Here is a 15,626-nt window from a genome sequence, read left to right as displayed (position 1 = left end):
TTTGCACAGCTTGAAACGACTTCTGCAGTTTTTCTTACCTATACAGAAAGCTTAGGTGACATTGTCTTTGGGGATCCATCTAACCAGTATCTTCCAGGGGACCTACTTGTATTTTCTCCATAAACACAGATAAAACTGGGCCAGGAAGGCTGGGCAATAATCACGGCTTAGCGGAAATGCTGACACTGCCAGGCGGAAGGATGCCTGCTCCTGTGGGGGAAGACAGGTCTGTTGCAGTCACCTTGTAACCTAGAGCTCCACATGCATTTAAATCTAGACTGGTCTGAAGAATCCAGCCCTTTCCTCTGCCCGCCTCATCCTGTCTGTCCCAGGGTTAAACAGGAGCCAGTACTGTACGTGCAGTCGGAGAAGCCTCTCAAACCTGAGCAAAACTTCCCTGATCAGGTATGCATACAGTCGCAGCTGGGCTGCTGATGTCACCAAATTCCTCTGTTAGGTTGTTTTCTTTTAAATATGTCCTGTGCGGAGAAAAGCACTACAAAAGCAGGGGGATGGATAACAAGCTACAAGGCGGAGAGGATAAATAATACAGGAGAACAAGCTTTTGGGTCAGGCACAGGACAGACTGGAAAAGCAAATGCTTCCCAGTACCTTAAATAGCTACTGGTTTATTGGTAGTGAGCCCCATCTCAGCCCTTTAGGAGCCAAAGTGATGGATGAAAGGACTGAGTGAGATGCACAGAAAACCAGAGAGAATCTGAGAATTTGAAGAGGCTCAAGATTCAGCCTTTGTTTTAGTTTTAATTCATCCTAAACCAGTGAAATGATCCCAGATTGGCCTCAGATGGTGGCACATCTCCAGCTATATTTAACACAGAACTCAGAAGTACATAAAAAGCCACATGAGGATGTTCAGATACCCACACCCTACGTGGAGCTAAAAAGCAGCAGCTTTTGAAGAGAAGGTTGAGAAGCACCAAGGAGCAAAGTCTGCCCTCCACTTCCTTCATCGTCGCAGAGGTTCTGGATGTAGCCCTTGCTTGGCTTTCCAAGTGAAAGCTGCTACCAACAGTGCTAAATTATTTAAAAATTGATGTTTATTGCTCATGTGGCGTGCAGCTGAGCGAGTTGCTGTGGCTCCTTGCAAGAGGAAAAATGCTTGTTGAATGAACCATGATCTGCCCCCGCCTCGCTTTATTTTTTTATTTTATTTATTATTATTTTTGTTAGGTTTAATTGAATGTGGGAGAGACAGGTTTGGAACTGCTTTTGGCTGGTGGCAGAGGAACTTCTCTTAAGTAATCTGGAGCGGTTCCAAAAGGCATTCCAGTTCTCAGAAAAATAGGTATTACTAGTCATTGCTTATATGCTATGAGTTGAAAGATTAATAATTTTCTCTGCCAAGGTTTGCAGTCAGCCTTTACCATGACAGTAGATCAAATGCATGTACTTGCCTGGGCAGCTGACCTGATTTGAACTCAGCAAGTGTTACTCTCAGTGATGACTACAGTTTTGGAACAAACACTCTGCTATGCTTTTTAAAGCAACCTTAGCCTTGTAAAGCATTAACCAGCCTCTCAAGCCCGCTTCAAGCACCTAGTGCCCTCGGTGCCTTGGCGAATTGTTTAGACCCAGTAGGTGTAAGCAGCCAGATGACAGAACTGAATTGAGACAAGCGATAAGGGAGTAGCTGGCCTGTTTTGCCGGCAGACCTTCCCCTGAATAAGGACAACTCCCAGCTGGTGCCAATGGGAGAAACAACTTGATCCTTCCATTTATTCCTCTATGCTCCGTTCCTCTTCCTGTCTCACTTTTGGCTTGCATGCTGCAGAAAGACAGTTAGAAATAGCTGTTCTTACATGCTCAGGCTGTTTGATTTTGGAAGTTGGCATTGGTTTTACTGGAGATAGAAGAGCACCCACGAGCACAGAATAAAACAGCCCATCCCCAGGCAGAGCTGTAACAGGAGGGAGGAGTGAAAGGTGCAGGAGCTGAGCATCTCCTCCTTATTCAGAGTTTCTATTGAAGTCAATGACCCAGATTTCTCTGACTTCAAATGGCTGTTTTCAGAGCGCTTGCCGGAGGCAGGGTGCTGGGGAAGGTCAGGCACAATGCAGCCTGATGCATTCTGCATGCATAGGCTTATCAGATCTGGATCTGTAGAACTTGGTGCTGAAAACCCATGTTCTTCAAGGAGGTCTGTGAAACTCACTGAATTGACTAGTACCCCCCCAAGCTTCAGGCTTGCAAGGTTGCCCTGAATTGGGATCTCCTTCTGTCCTGTACTTCTGTGATCAGTTCTGTGACATCCACCCTGCTCCCAGGTTTCCCCTCTGTAAAAAAAAAAAAAAAAAAAAAAAAAATTGCAGAAACCCCAAACTAGTTTTCGATCCCATGGGCTTAGATTATTAAGAACACAGAAACATGGTAAACCTCTCTTATCTTTGGCAAGAAAGCCTGACCTTCTGCAGAAAGCTGGGAAAATCCCTACAGACAAAAATCAGGCTTCTAAACATAAAGGCATTAAAGTCATGCTATGTCCCCTTGACAAAAGAATCATTGTTAACTGCACATATTTCAGAAGAGCAGCAAGTGGTGCAGAAATGAACACTATTAATCTGTATGCAGTTCATCCTGCAGGTTTAGATTCATGAAGACTCGTAGATGAGACTGGTTTTGGGTCGTGCCCTCCCCCCCCTTTTTTTTAATGTACTCCCAGTTACAGGTAGCAGCAAAGCAGGTTCCCAGTGCTGCTGTCAGCCAGCAGTCCCCTTCCCTAGCTCAGCCAGGGGGATTCTCCTAAATTATCGTCTCTCGTGTGGCCCATTTCATTCTCTTTAAATCTCTCATCAGAACTTTCAGTTGGAAACTAGTTGCTATCTCAGTATCAGAACAGGCACATTGAATATGTTGAAGATGAGTGTACCCGGCTTCCCAGGTTTTTGGAAACCTGCTTATGCAAGTATCATAATGCAACACAGAGACAGTAACAATGAACACTGTCTTAAGAGGCAAATGTACCCTGGATTCCGTGCATATATCTCCCTACTTTATTTGATACAGAAAGCCTGATTAGATCTGTAAAGATTACAGTTTAAAAGGGCTTGAAAAAAATGGAGTATTAGTAACTTGGATATTTTAATGTATATTCAAACGTGGAATCACCTTTACTGATACAGAGCATCCCAAAGCTGGATTTCAGTCGTATGAGTGTTTATCAAAAGAAAAAGGAGGTATTTTCCCAGAATCATATGTTGGCTTTGTCTTACCAGTGTCCAGGGCTGCCGCGTGCTGTGACGCAGGATGGAGCAGCTGCACACTGGGGATTGTGCTCTGAGGGAAAGGAACGGATTCGGAGCGTTCAAACTGTGAGTCCTCCTACCTCTCCTTTCCGCTGGGCTCAGCAGCTCTGCAAAAGTCCTGCTGCCTTTTTTATCTTCTGAAGGATTAGATTAATTGCTAACATCTCCTGCGAGGACAGATGTGTACAGAAAAGACGTACAACAGAAGAGATGCATCATATTTGCCATTTCAAACAGCGTTCAGCTTCGTAAAGTTGTTTTTATGCATTGAAGTGAAAGGTTTCAGTTAGTTGGGACGAATACGACGATAGCTGGCAGCTGTATTATAATAACCCTTCGATAAACGTGCGGACACAAGGAAGCACAGAAGCATTGCTATTGTTTGTTGCTTAATTCTGTCTTTGACTTTATTTTTTAATGCCAAGTTTTCTTTTAAAGTTATCTGCTCTGATCTGCAGTGATGTGGGTGCATAACTGACTGTATTTGGACTGAAGATATTCTTGTCTGTATGTTTTCGTGGCCAGGCGTTTAGAATTTAAACTATATCAAAAGCATCAGGCAGAAAGTTGTACTGAAAATATCAGACATAACTAGTTTAATATTATACCAGCTTTGTATTATTTTTATTCCCATTCATTTTTAAATCTTTTTTTTTTAAAAAAAATCTTTAATTAATTTCCTTGCAGAGTAAGTTGTTTTTGAAGGCTCACAACTAGCATTTTCATAGGCAGTCTTTTGTTTTTTGGGGTTGTTTTTTTAAGCTGCCAAAGGGCACAAACATACTTACAGTTTTCTGCAGCCATCTGACAGCATGTATACAAGGAAATAAAGATGTCCTCCTCCTGTATTTTCTCTTAAATGGCTTTGACCCGGAGAATACATTATGTTGATTGGCATGAGAAAGAAGGCTGTGATCTTGTTTTTACTGTTTGTTATAGCAGTTTCAAACTTATCAAAGGAAGAAATAGAGGCTTTTTGGATGGCTGCTTGCCAACATCACTGATCAGAATTTTAATGAGATTTTTCTTTTCAAGGGCCAAATTAGGTCTAATTAACAATATATAAAGCAAATGTATAATGCCATAAAAGGCATGCAGCCTACTGCATATAGAATGTGTTTCAATCTCTTTACAAATAGAAATGTTGAACAAAATACACATTCTTATGCTGTTTTAAATATATGCCAACTTTTTTTTTTTTTAACTGTTATGCCTTAATTAACAAATTGCCTTTAGAAAATGTGGTCCTAGACTTTTATAATAATTTTGACACCTCTGAAGGGGATGCAGGTGCTTATGGCTGGACCCCCCATATGATTTCCATTCACTTTGACACAGACCCCTGAAAACCCCCGTCTGACACATGCTGCTGTCACAGTGACAGTGTGAGCTGGGTCCTGATACTTCCCCTAAGTGCTCCGATTGCCATCATCACATCTTTGGATGGACCATGTGTTCCTGTTTATGGGCTGGTTAACTAGCCTGCAGCTCCCATTTCCCAACTATCACAAAAGGCACGGTTATATTTAGTCTACACACACTGGTTTTCCTCCAAGCATTTAAGACAGAAAATGATTAACAACTACAGAACGTCATCCTCAAAACACAGGGCTGTTTCTTCCCCCAAAGTGTATTTTGTGCAAAGAGGGGTAAACCCAAAGGACTTCTCCTTCCCCCCTGCAAGACTGTGTTGTTATTTATGATACCGTAGTTCAGTTCTCTCCTGATCTGGCTTATCTGTTCTGCATGAATATTTCAAAAAAGGAAAGCATCTTTAATCAGAGTTGGTCAGATGCAGCTTAATGTGATTAAACAAAGTACGGAATCGCAGCTTCTGCCTAAACAAGCCATTTTATTCACATACTGAAACCACTAACCAGGAAGTCTCTTGCAAAGCCTTTTTCCAAATTTCATGTTTAGTAAACAAATCTCAGTTCTTTATCCCAGGTAAATCAATATCTCCTCTGATTCATTTAGCTCATGAAACTAAAGATGAATAGCAGCAGTAACAATGCGGGTAAAAAACCCACCAAAGCACACCAGAACAGAACGAAAGCGAAAATCAAAACAAGTACCCACGTTTGCACCAACTCCAGGTCATCATTTCTAGTAGAATTGGGTTGAAGTGTTCAGAACACTCGAGCAGGACTTTAAGTGTTGCTGTGGACCAGGTTTATCTGGAAAGCTGTAACTAGAGTTTATGCTAATAGTAGTATCTGGAGTTACTAAGATAGTCTATCAACTGACTATTAGCTTTGGAGTAACATTGGACATATTCTACATAAGCTTAAAGAGCCATTTCAGATGTGTATTTCTTGAAGCGTGTAAATAAATATATTCACAGCAATTTTAAGGAAAGAGCCAAACCACAGGGCAGAGGGAGTCAGAATCATTTTGCATCTGTTACAACACTCAGGATGATGTTTTGGTTGATTTATAGTGGAAATATTTGTTTTTCAGCTGGAATTGTGGTAACTCAGAACAGATGTTCACAGCAATGTTGGAATACTGTCTTACCCGTGCTTCGCTGTTAAATCAAGTGCTGTTACACATTTAATCTAGGAAAAAATTAATATACTGTGAAATTACTAATCTCACGAAACATACATAGTAATAGGATTCCAATTTTATTATCTTTCCATTTCATCAGACTCTCAAGATATATAATAACGCATGCAAAAAACTACCGAAGCCACTAGATTTCATCTGTTTTGTGACCCTGGGTGGAGGAGAGGTGCTAGTCTATTACTATTTTTTTTTCCCAAAGGCTTGTAATGTTGACCCAACTCAGCTTTCTGACTTTTTTCCACCTTCACTGAACCAAGGAATATTTAAACAAGGGAAGCAAAAAAGGTTCTTCGTTATTTGTATCTCCTAAAAGTCATAAAGAATTCAGTATATTTTTTTTTTTTAAAGTCCTATTTATATCACTTAAAGGCCTTGACTACAGAGCAGCCACAAATACAATACTCTTTTCCCCACTGATTTCCTCCTGTCCCTCAACATTTAGCTAGCAAAGGAGAGGGAGGGCTCCCGAGCTCAGCAGCACTTCTGTCAGCGTGGAGAGGCTGCCTGGTTTTCCCTTCCCTTTTTGCCAAGGGAGGCAAGCTACAGCTCCTCTCCAAGCACAAACACCCAGAGCTATTTGCTGATGCAAATTCCAGATTGCCAGCAGAGCTCTGCCTGATGTCTTTACCTTATGAGGTCTGTTGTTTCTTCTAGGAACTTCCAGATACTCCAGTGCAATGTCCTTGCTTCCCAGGAAAGACCCAAATAGGCTGGCATGCAGCTGTTTAATGATTACCCCATTCACGGCTACTTTTCTTTCCAGGCGGTATCACTTTATTCTTAACGGCCGATAGCACAGGCAGCATCAGAGAGGGGCCAGTGACTTGTTCCTGTGCTGAAGTAAATATTTTGAATTACAATTATGGCATTAAGCTTTTAAAGCTGTACACAGAGATGTTTCCACACCAACTTCATGCACTTATAATGATGCACGCTGATGTGCTCAGCCTGGGGCGTGCTGCCTGCTGCCGGGGGTATGATGCTGCCAGGGGTATGATGCTGCCAGGGGTACGATGCCCAGCTCAGGGCTCTGCTGGCAGCAGCGCGGTGGTTAGTGCATGGTGCCATGGCTGAGAAAGGGAGAGCAGAGCTTGTGGAGCATGGCTTCCTGGGGCCTCAGCTGTTTTACCCTGGCATTTCATCCTGAGAGATGCACCATTAACACTGGAAGAAGTAGAACCTCAGTACAAGCTTGTTGTACAAATGCAGATTTTACCAGAATATATTCTGTGCAAGCTTAATATTTATAGTGGTGACATGAGTCACCTTCTTAGATACCATGGATACAGCATTTCATCCGCTAACTCCATGAAGTACAATCAGCTTTTCACAGAATTTTGCACTTGCACTTGTACAACCAAATGATTGTTCTGCTCCTCGGGGCATTCCTCTCTGTCCTGCTGAGAACGGGGCCAACAGGCACTGAAATGCCTCTGTGGCCAAGAACCTTCCATGCAACAGAAACAAAACTTCAACTGCTGCAGACTTCTAGACAAGACTTTTTGGAACATTTCTCTGATGCTTTGCTCAGACATGCAGCGTCATTATTTTATCTTGGTCATTCTTTGACTTGCCAACTGATATATTATGTGAGTTCTTCCTTGGAAGAGCTGTTCCTTCTGCACGCAGGGCCACATTGTCTCAGCCTCTGAATTCCCTTGAGCAGTGGGCGTTAGACCCGGGCACCCCAGATACCAGAGTGCGCGGCTCCCACAGCTGTCTCCATCCTGCACTCCTGGTCGTGGGTCTGAGACACGTATTCCATCTCAATCTGTTTACAATATTTGTAACAATATTTGGGTTTTAAGCTACAGGGCACCTCAGGACTGAGGCCCCAGCTGGGTGTGACGAGCTGTGCAACAGCACTGAAAGGCGCAGACCAAAATGTGATGTTTATCAAACACGTGGTCCGGGAGTTTTCATCACTGGAAATGATCTGTGTGCTACCACATAGAAAAGTTCGGAAACATTTTTTTAATACTGTGTTTGAAGAATAAAATTTTCTTCTGACTTCAGCCTTTACACCTGATCTGCAGCCTTGACTGACCAAGACAGTTCAGCACAGGGGTTAAAGCACCGGGCTGGTGACTGGTGCTCATCGCCCCGGCCTCTGCCACCGCTTGCTGCATGACCTTGGGTGAGTCACTCGGTTTCTGTCCATCAGGGTTGTCTTGCTCGCTGTCCTTGTTCACTGCAGAGGCAGGTAGGAGGATTTTAGGAGTAACATCTGTATTCCAGGTGAATATTTGCAGGACTTAGCTGTGTGATTTCGTATGTAAATAAGGTAATGAGGTCTGTTATGACATGGACGGATTGCAAGCCTCTTGTACTCGACAGCCAGGTCCTTGTTTCCAGTAGTAAGTCCTGTAGCAGCACACTGTATTCCTCTGACCCTCTCAGTAACATCCTCTGGTTGCTCTCTCAAGCCCTGTTAATGAGCTGCTGAGAGGCCGTGAGATGGCATCTGCTTAGTAACAGAGTTGGTATTGATCTCAGCTATTGCAGATCTCCCCACCTTGCCAGCACAGACAAACAGGCTGATAATTGCTTGTCATAAGACATCTGAACTGCAGAGTTTGAGGGTTTGATCCTGCTGCATGCTGAGCGGCTGTTGGGAACTGAGCCTTCCTCAGCCCATCAGGGTGGGTAAAGGCTGCTGGACCAGTCTGGCTTGGGCAGGGAACCTGTGCAAGATACTTTCCCCCAAGAAAACACCTGGATTACTCTGGGTTACTAATAGGCGAGACTAGTTTGCTTAGGAGTTGCACTGAGGTCCTTTGGAAGTCAGTCAAAGGCTTTATTATGCTAAGATTAGTAGCTCATGAGTAATCTCTACTAGAAGAATGCACTCTCACTAGGCTGTTGAAATTTCTCAGGTGCAATACCTCACTGCCACATAGAGTGGTTTTTAAAATCAAAGAAATCTGGGGAAATGTTGCATTTGTGGCACAAGGGTCAGAAATGGGTCTGCTGTGGTCCATGCCACTGTCTTTTTTGGAAAGGTAACACTGGCTTTATTATAAATGTAGGATTTGCTGTAAAGCTGAAGATGCTTGAAAATTTTTAAAAGAAGTAAAATATGCATGAGTTCACAGGAGAGGATTTTGTAGCTCTAACACACATTGCAGCTACAGACACAAAATTTTGTGCTTTTGGTTCATTTAGAGAAGACATGTTTCAGCACTCAGAGACACCCTTATGATAAGGCATCAGCACACAGCACTAATGAGAGTTTGCAAATCAACTGAGAAAAATAATTTGAAACTTTCCAGTTTTATAACAGATAACAGGAGATGTGATTTCTTTTCAATATTTATAACAGTCCCCTCAAAATTAAAAAGCATCAGTCTGATTTAGCTTTCTTCCAGGTTGTAGGTGCTCCAGGGGAGTAACTGCTGTTCCTTAGCAGAGGAAGCTGCACACAGAGCACGCTGACAGCCTGTTCCTGGCCATCCCCGCACGGAGCGAGGGTGTCACAAAGGGTGGCAGGAGCTATTCCAGGAGCTATTCCGAGCTGGTGCCTCCTCCAAAGTCACTTCCCTTTCATTCAGGAATGTTTGTGGGTTTTTTTTTTCTTCTGCTCCAATAGCTGCCATTCCCTGTTGCAAAGCAAGATGCCAGCAAGGTTTTCTGCAGCAGAATTTTGCTCTGCTAGAGCCCTGTGTGAGAGCAGCTCAGGTTTCCCTGTCCCTTGGTTTTCAGACACTGTTTCCCAGCTGTTCACGCAGCTGCCAGCCAGACCAGAACAGCCTGGCACCCACCAAAACCACCGCAATGTTGCCGCTGGGTTTTTCAAAAGAGGTAAAATTTCACTCTGGCTCTGGATCTTAACCAAAGCAGATGAGGTTTAGTGGCTTCCCCTTGTCCCTCAGTATTTGGGCAATAAGGATAACGTTTGCCTGCCTTGAAAATTACGGAGGAACGATGGCGTTCCCATGAGAACAGCCTTGTTATGAACGCAGGGGAGGCTTCCCTGGAAATGTGGTACCATTCCAAGCGGTGACTCCAGGGAGAAGTCTGCTAGCAGCCTTTTCATCTTCTCTGCACCCTGACTCATGAATATACATAGAGCAAGTGGGAGCTGCAGATGAAAAGCGGCTGGGACCCATGTTGCTGTAGAGCTGTGGATCTTCCCGGGCATCCGCCGTAATTGGCTCCCCTCCTCCTGAGCTACCCGGTGGTTCAGCAGGTGTTCCAGCACCTCCCCGAAGGGAGCTGGCGCAGCCCGTCGCACCAGTGCGCTAGAGCAGCTCCGGCTGATTTTAGGTCACATTAACAGCAAAGCAGAGGGACCGGGCAGCTCTGCTCCCGCTCCGAGCCCAACGGCAGGCAGCAGCTCGCTTGTGATCTGGCTTCAAGGAAGGCTTGAATCTACTGGAATCCCACCGTTATCTATGATTTTAACAAGTACCCTACCTCCCCAAACGGTGTGAAGTGGCACACAGCTATCACGGCTGAGGTTCTTATCCAGAATCTGTGTGTAGATGTGCGATAGTCTTAAAGATCTTGACAGGTTAACTTTCAAGAAAATGTCTTGTTAGGGAATAGTCACTACAAGCAATTACCATGCTTTTATCTGTAGCTGTCAATGCCCTGTAAAAAGAGGCTGTTATTCCTATTTCATAGAAGAAACAGATGTTCTGGGGATGTCTGAATAGATTTAACACAGAAATTGCATGCCTAAAAGGTGTTCTAGAAAATCCCATCATTATCACATGACTGATTTTATTCAGTGCACCCAGGAATTCAGCAGCTCTGCTGGTTGTGCTTTGCTTCTCTTCATATTTGTTTTAAAGCAATAGTTTTGCTTTGAAGTTTTCATTTTTCTTGCCTTCTGGGGCAGAGGAGGAGCTGAAAAGAGACTACTGTAATTTTCTTTTTGAGGCAAACTTTCAGGTAGGGATTTATTTGAAACTTCTTGAGGTTTAATTCGGTTTTGTGATCAAGAGACAGCGAAGTCACATTTGTGAAATCCAATTAGGCTGCAGCTCTGGCAGGGCCACATGACATAAGGCATGTACATCCATCTGACCCCGTCCTTCCCTGCTCTTAAAGCCTTCAGCCTCCACGGCAGAGCCGTGCTGCTTATCTCAGGTATTTGGGATTACTGCAAACTCAGTTTACCTGCTCAAGAGTGGTCAGAGCGGCAGCCTTTCCCCTGGGAACATGGCAGAGGACAGGGGCCTGGCAGCTGAGAACTGCTTCACTCCAGGGGATCCATCGGCGCTGGGCAGGGCGGGAGGAGAGCTACAGACGGATGTTGTGTTGGCACCAGTACCTGAACAACTACCGAATGCAGATAGTGCAGAGGAGGGGAGGCTGTGCTGTGGCCCTGGTTTCAGCCAGGAACTACAGGCAATTCTGTGCATGTCTCTACTCATTCAACCTTCCTGCCTGGAGCTAGAGTTTGTCAGTACCTTTACAGAGCAAACATTTATTTTTTGGACTGAGGACTTTCCACTGCAAGAAGCCAAAAGTTGTTAGTGCAAGAAAGAGCTTACCTGGTAACAAGCCTGTCTCAGGAACCAGCTCTCGTGCACTCAAGGAGGTGATGATGCACCCAACTGCATGCCACGGTCCTCACTCCCAGCTGCAGAGTCCCTTGGCTTTTGGCTTGCCATTCCTTACTGGCTAGAGAAAAAAAAAAAAAAAAAAAAACAACAAAAAAAAAACCAAACAAAAAAGAAACTAGATACTTTCTACTTCTCCTTACTTGGAGAGCAGTAATTTCTCTCAGCCAGCTCAGAAATCAAATTGGTAATTACCCTGCTGTGCTGCTCACCTCTCTGGGCGATAGTTGTCCCTGGCCTGGAGGAGTCCTCTTGTAGCACCCACTACTCGTTTTCTTTCCCGTAGCAAAACTTCATTCCTGATGGCTAACAAGTTTTCTTGTAAGAGGGAATCTATATTTTCATGAATCGGTGAACTTCCTAAGGTCTTTTGCTTCGCTTTCCTGAAATTGTTCACTTCTAAGCAGATTCATTTCTGTACACCGAACAGTCGGGACAAGCAACGACAGCAAACCCGGGCTGCAACAGCCCTCCCAGTTTGGTACCAACCACCAGTTCTGTACCTCTGAGCACAACAGCAAACCAGACTTTTCCATTATCTTCAGCCAGCTGCAGGACTTCCCTGTTGGTGTACTTGACTTTGACTTGATTTTTGGGTTTTGTGTCGCTCACTGCAGGACTCTCAATGGTTATCGCAACGCCAGAGCCTGTATTACAGTGCTGCTTCAGCACCTGAAGGCAGAACGGGTTAAGCGTATGCATCAGCGTTTAGGCTCAGGTGACTGGATTGCATTCCCAAAGATGAGCAGATGGAGAAATGAGTGAGATGAGATTAACTGCATTGACATGTTTTCCTTTAAGAACAAAATGACTCCTTTTGGTTGTATCTTTCCAACAGCCGAATAACAAGACAGTCACACTTCAACACTGTTGGCGTCCTGTTTCCTGTTCCTCTGTATCTTAATTATTTACAACACTTTTGCATTTAATTTGAAGGAATAATGTTGTGAGAGTGACAGGCAGCTTTCTTAATGGGCTTCTCTGCTCCTGCTCGTGCCATGACATCAATTACGTACAGTTGTCTTTCACTCGGAACATGTAACCCCCATGGTGGCTCATTACAGTATCTACCATTAGGGTTCTCAATGGCACAGACCGGAGATGAAAAAGCCTGCTGCTTGGGGACAGAAAGTGTCGCCATCCCTGGAGAGCTCCGTGTTCCTGCTTTTCTCAGCCCATTGGAGTTGGAAAGGAATGGTGATGCATTACCAGCCTTTCAAGTGAAAATGAAAATGTTAGAAGGAACCCCAATGCTTTGCCTTTCCTAAGATCCTTTCTCTTTCCCGTATCAGCGCTACTGTGGTTATATTTTATTTTAGGCTGCAAACATAATTTTATTTCTTTTTCCATTTTAATCATACTTTTTAATAAGTTCTCTTCATGTACAAGAGCAAGGATTGTTCTTGATGACAATAATAATTGAGCCATACAGAAATATTGACTGCCTAATAGCTAAAGAGCAGGGTACTTAAAAAGAGACTAAGACATTTTGGATCCATGTGTGGCTTTTGGGGGTCAGGGTGAAACTGTGACTTATTCAAAGCAGTGACAAAACTACCGATTTTTCACAGTTTGCTTTGAGTCAAGAAGCCTGGGAATCAAACCGGTATCCCCCATAATGAGTCTTGAGAAAATGGATTCTTCCTTGTCAAGATGAGGGATCATTTCAGCAAACTCCCCGTTTGCAGCCCACAGTGAATCATAAGGCATCGTGTAGTTGCAGTTCAGTATCTCTATTCATCGGTATCTTTCATGACTTGAAGGAAGAATATAGCTTATGGATGTTTTGGAAAAGGTGCTGGACTAAATTCTGTGAGTCTTGAGCACCACTGTAACTACTAAACAGAGCTTTGTCCTTTCTGTTACGCTGAGAATAGCAGAACCTAGAAGATACATATGCTCTAACGCAAGAAAATACCCTCAGACAGGAGTTAACCCTATACATGTTTAAGCTCAGCTAATCCTGGAAGTTGTAAATGGTGATCCTTACCATACACATCAGATCAAATATGGCCTTAGGGCTTCAGGGACAGAATTTGCAGGGGACACACTAACCTCCCAAAACGTAACTGGGAACAGGAGGGATAAAGATTTTTTTTCATCTAGTCTCTTTAAATTTAACCAGTTTGGGTTTAGCCCAGATACTGTACCACGGGGACAGAATCATTACTGGTTATTAGATTTCAACATCCCATCCTCATATTTGGAAACATGAGGCTCTATTTGCAACATTTGCCCATTCAGTTTTTTTGAATGATATGATTTAATGATGAATGATACAAAACTCATTGCATCTTTGTGGGAAGAGAATTCAATACTATTATCTTGTAATAAAATAACTTACCTGTAAAGAGTGATATGAACATATCAACTTATTAAATCCATGGCAACATCAGCCACTGTTTGGGGGAAAAAATGTAGGATGAGCAAAAAATAATCAAACAACCAAAAGATATCAACAGGATCTGGACGGTACAAGCTGTGAGATGGCTGGTATTTTTAGTATGACAGGAAAACAATCCCCAGGGAAAGGCAAAGCTGGTTACAGAGGACAAAGGTTAGGCTTTATCCATTGGTATTTGATTTTTGGTACGCTATCATTGCAAGCAGTAAGGGGAAAGATTTACTAAGGTATTTAGGTACCTAAACATGCCTAGCAGCATTTATAGCAGCATCTAAGTAGGTTAGGTGCCTAATTCCCATTAACTCCATCAACACGTTTAAGCTGCTAAACATCTTTGCAAAGCTGGCCGCAAAGCCGGAGCCGACGGGTGTCTGTGGGAGCCGGCGGGGCTGCGCTCCCTGCCGCAGGCGGAGCTCCCTGGAGCGGGGCAGCGCGGACGGCGCCTGAGGACCAGGAGTGCCGAGTGGACACGGGCTCCTGAGCCGGCCTAAGGCAGAGCCAGACACAAGTCGCTCGGGGTAATATTTGCAAAAAGGCCACTGAATGTTGGTGCTTGGTTTAGAGTACGCATTAACCTTTCTGGCTCAGTGAATTTCTTGAGCTGGGTGTTAGGAATCCCATCAGCTCCCAGCAAAGACCTGGCAGGCCACGGCACAGCGGCGTTTCCGGAGCTTCGGGAGAGCCCAGTCCTGCACAGCCTGAGCTCTTCCACAGCCACGACCTTTTTCCTTAAAGGATTTTCCTTGCCGTAACTCAATGCCAACAGACACCCTCCTGTGTGTCAGAAACAGACTTAAAGAATTGCCCAAACCATTTCTTTTGGCTTCACAAAGCAGCCTGTCACGAGAAATGTTTAAATAGCTGGTGTACGTTACGTACGCTGGGGTGTACATTACGTGTGTTGGGGTGTACGTTACGTGCGTTGGGGTGTACATTACGTATGTTGGACAGACCGACGTGCGCCACACATTCTGCTTGGCCGAACCTGTCTCCAGGACTCTGGTTTGTCGGATCTGCCTCCCCCAGCAAAGCACCAGCGGCAAAACCCGGCTCCCTCTGCCAGCGGGTGCTCCAGCAGCTCGAACGCCTTCTGGGGAGCAGACAAAGCCACCCAACAGATAACGCCCATGTAGCAAATATATTCTGCAGTAAACCAGCTAGTTAAAAGGCCAAGTTACAGGAATCACTCCTATTCTATTGTACTTCTTATTTTAGTGTAAGTAATTTCTTATTCCTTGGTCTTCAGTAGAGGCTAAAGCCTCCGAGTGATTCCCAGGCAGGGGACCATTGGCTTCTGGTCCTTAAGCTACAACCACGGGGAGCATAAATACAAGCTCCACAGAAACCTGCACAGGAATTGTAGCAAGCCTGATTTGCTTTTTTAGCTTCCTTTAAAAGTTGGGTTTTGGTAATTCTGAGAAGTTTTATGTCAGAGCAGGAAAATTGGGATTTATTCTCTCTCTCCCCTTGGCTGACCATTGGGGTTCTGCCCCATCACATACCTGCAACAGCTCTCGAAAGTAAGCGTGAGCTGATTCAGTAACACACATAGCCCAAGTAGATGAAGAAGTGATTTGTACTGTTTAATTTCAGAAGTACTTTCTATCACTGAAATCTGTACTCTGAAGTACACAAGTGATTTCCACCACCACAAATGTATTTTGAGTACAAAGAGGAATGAACGGCAGCCTGCATCGGTTGTGGTTTTAAAGGGGATGGTATTAAACAGGGAGCTTTCTAGACGAAGGCTGAGTAGGATCATCCTTTGAGAATAAAACTACTTGAGAATGACAGCGAAATTCTCTGTACGGAGCCTGGCAC

General features: G+C 44.1%; 1 long non-coding RNA gene across 2 annotated transcripts; it reads right to left on the bottom strand.

Annotated features, from left to right (window-relative positions):
* Positions 1-35: 35 nt before the first annotated feature.
* On the bottom strand, positions 36-13,711 carry LOC121082462. 2 transcript variants are annotated; one of them, XR_005826033.1, is made up of 5 exons: positions 11,614-13,711; positions 11,333-11,462; positions 4,052-6,666; positions 3,231-3,430; positions 36-2,294 (listed from the first exon to the last, which is right to left on the bottom strand). It is a non-coding gene; the product is annotated as an uncharacterized LOC121082462 (long non-coding RNA). The 2 variants fall into 2 exon arrangements; XR_005826032.1 differs by having other exon boundaries at positions 3,231-6,666.
* Positions 13,712-15,626: the final 1,915 nt, after the last annotated feature.

The sequence above is a fragment of the Falco naumanni genome, chromosome 1 (assembly GCF_017639655.2).
Source record: "Falco naumanni isolate bFalNau1 chromosome 1, bFalNau1.pat, whole genome shotgun sequence".
Taxonomy (NCBI): domain Eukaryota; kingdom Metazoa; phylum Chordata; class Aves; order Falconiformes; family Falconidae; genus Falco; species Falco naumanni.
The sequence above is the reverse complement of the archived record's forward strand: the minus strand, read 5'-3'. Positions and strand labels throughout refer to the sequence as shown.